Source organism: Rhinopithecus roxellana, chromosome 20 (genome assembly GCF_007565055.1).
Source record: "Rhinopithecus roxellana isolate Shanxi Qingling chromosome 20, ASM756505v1, whole genome shotgun sequence".
NCBI lineage: Eukaryota > Metazoa > Chordata > Mammalia > Primates > Cercopithecidae > Rhinopithecus > Rhinopithecus roxellana.
The window spans coordinates 74,762,447-74,766,029 of record NC_044568.1 but is presented as its reverse complement, the minus strand read 5'-3'; positions in this window follow the sequence as shown (position 1 = coordinate 74,766,029).

The window sequence follows — 3,583 nt, the reverse complement described above, 5'->3', positions numbered from 1 at the left end:
ACTTTGTTTCCAGACAAAAGTGGGTAATGGAAAATTTCCTACAGTGTCTGAGGCCCTTCATGATATTCCTCACTTTAACCTGTCCAAATTCATCCTCGGGTACAAATTGTCCTTTTTTCTACAAATCACTCTTTTCTTCAAACCACACTAGCAAATTGTCTTTGCCAAACACCTCTGTGAATCCGCTTTTCCATGTAAACGTGACTACTACGCAGAAATACCCTTCCTTCCTCTCTTCCTTTCTTCCTTTTAGATCAACCTTGCTGGCCTAAGTCAAATGTTCCACGACACTTTCTGCAAAGCCGTGCCTGGTACCCCAGACAGAACTAACTGCACCATCAGCTTTGTCCAAAAGCTTTGTCCACATTACACTTAGTTCAGGGACTGCCTACACCGTATCATGACTCCTTTAATGGTGATCACACTTTGGAGAAGGCAGATTGGCTCAAATAAGGAAGTATGTCATTTCTTCTTGCTCACCCAATGACTAAAATGGCCACTAGGCAAATGAAGTTTTCCCAAATCCTTCCAGAAATGACTGACTGAAAAAGTGTGAGGAAGGTGGAGGGGCTGCCAGAGGCCCCAGATAACTGAGAGCTACCTATGTTTTGAAGGTCATCACAAGTGGCCTGAGGGCATCACCATAGTAGAAAAAGCCTGCATTTCAAAGTTGGAGAGGCTAGGTTTGGATCTGGGCCCTGTCACCCTTTTATGTGTCTGATTAAGGACAATATACTCATCCCTGATCCCTACTCGCTTCAGGACTAAGATGGTACAACACCTGTGCCCTCTCACAAATGTATTACAACAGGGAAATGACATGCTGAAGGTGGGTGTTCCTGGTGCTTCGAAGGCATCCAGAAAGTGCTAGTTTATTTTTACTTCATTCTTCAGAATGTTTTTAATGTACCCAGGCAAAATTGTTTATTAATCTCTCTACTCGTCATGGCAGCTCTGTCTTCAGCGCCCCAGCAACACCCCATACAGATGCTGCTGTTCGAGCTTCCATTCTATTATCCCCCCCAGTAAAACTGCTTATGTCTACATCCCATTCTTCAACAAGCAGCCATATGCCAGGTCTTCCCAGCACTACCTCCTGCCCCAATCCCAGCACTCATGATCTACAGGGCTGAGATGCTGAAACATCAGCAGTGATTTGCCCGGGGATGGTTAACACCTAGGTGGCATTCTCACACAGGTGTGCTTCCATTCTATCTCCTCCACCACCTCCTCAATCACTTTGTTTTCCTGCCATTCACACAGGACTGGGCACAGGGTAGATGCTCAGTCAGTATTTGAGAATGACCTGTCATCTGTGGGATGAGACAGAGGCTCAGGGAGGCCAAGTGACTTGTCCAAGGTTAAACAACAGAATGTGTGCCTGGTCAGTTACCAAGAGTCAGGTTTCCCTCCATGCCTGTAATACCTGCTGAGTCATCAAGAATGATGACACAAAGGTATCAGCTTGAACCAGAACTCAGAAATGACCCTCACTACCAGACATGCATTCAAACTCCACCCAGCGTAGGTGACAAGAGAGCATGGAAGAGCATTACCTAGCATGGACCACAAGAAAAATTCCCTGAGATGCTACATAATATTTAGAATACCGAGGACTAACAAATGAATTCCCAGTGAAGGAGCGGATGGCTCCAAGAAGGCTGTCAGTGTGGCACCCAAGTCACAACTGCATCAAATTATTAAGATGGGAATATAGGAAAAGCTTCCATAGACTGTGGACAGGATATACTGGACCAGATTACAACTGCCCCCATTGGAAATCTCAGTGGAGGAGTAATCTAGCCAAAAGAGACATCCGGAGAAGAGAAGTCACATCTCCCCACTCACAGAATGCTTTCAGTTAGTGTATGTAAATGAGCTGTTCCATGGGAAGTTCTTATGAGAATGACAAGTGTGTACTAAGCACATGTTATTCTTGTGGCATGACAATTCTGTCATCTCCTGGCACTTCTTACCATGCCTGGCTCCCTTGTTGCAAGCACCACAGCATAGTAGTTAAGAGCTCACACTAAACCACACAGACCACAGTAAAAGCCCAGTTCCTACCAGTTATCAGCTGTGTGTTCCCGTGCACATTACTTAACCTCTCTGTGCCTCAGATTTATTATCTGTGAAATAAGAATATCGTGAGTAGCCATAACACATGGAGTGATTCAGAGATTTAAATAAGTAAATATACTGCAGTGTTTAGCTCTGGGGCTCATAGAAAACACTCAGTAAATGGCTGTTGATAGTTGTTACAGTGACAACAGAATTAGCAGCTGGTTGGAGGATCAAGCCAGGGATATCAAAACTCTTCCTCCCTTCAACCGCTAATTGTCTAAATGAAATAGTGCTAACAAATGCAACATGTGAAGTGCCTTTTTTAAGAGCTTACCTCCTTCTTCTATGTTCCAAACAAAAAATTAAGACCCAGGAATTAACAAAGGATAGGTATATGACTTGTGTACAGGGAAAATGGAATTTTTGAAACCAAAACACTAAATAGGATTATCAAGTTCAATTCATGGTTTTTAGGGATGATGAAGATGGTACCTTTAAATCAGAAGTGACTTAAAGAATCCAGGACCCTGGGTTACTCTAAACAGCAGTACTGACCACATCTCTAAAAATGGTTATGGAGATGCACAAACAAAATTCCAGTAGGTCTTGTAAATGAGGAGCCTGCTGATAATCATTACAAACTCGAACCCCCAGTGGTTCAGGCAGCACCATGCTCCTCTTGGTTCATTAAGTGCTTCCTGACCTGATTCTCCTCTGAAAGCCAGACTGACTGGCTGAATGAGCAAATCTAAGAATATCAACCCCGCACATTATCTCTGCTGAGATCAACAATGCTTCAGGAACCGACCTCTGACCTGTCTGGGGATGAATGGCAACTGGGTTTGAGAATTTGTTGACCTTGCTTGAGGCAAACAAATACTCCCTGAGGCTTCTCAGAAACGGGGAGGATGTAGCTACTCTGCTAGACTTTTCTTTGTGCCCTCTCTACATCTTCTGCCTTCTGTGCTCCAGGTCCCTACAGGAGCTGCACACAGAGGCCATTCCAAACAGCACAGGTCTCCAGGACTGGTAAATGAGGATTTTTTGTACTAATTCCACGCAGTTGCTGAATTGGCTGAACCACCTGAACTTTCTGGGTATCATTTTCTCTTTAGAAACTAAGCGTGCTGGACTGGCATCTTGCAAGGCATGCTTTGCGTGGACAGAAGGTTCATCAGATGTCTCATTGTTAAAGGGACACCATGGTCAAATGAGTTGGAGAAGTTTAGCTTGCCCTGTCTTCTTCTTGGGAATTCCTGATGACTATTAGCATACGAAAGCACCCGAGAAGTCCTGTAAAGAAGAAAGCAAAACAAAACAAAACAAAAAACTGCTGGACCTTGTTCGATCAGACTTTCCAAAACTGATTTGATGACCAACACACCATCCATCCATCCATCCATCCACCCACTCATCACCCACCCACCCATCTACCCATCCATCCACTCACCATTCATTTTACTATCTATTGGATTATCTGGTTTTTGAGAATTATGTATCAGCCGGGTGCTAGGTTCTT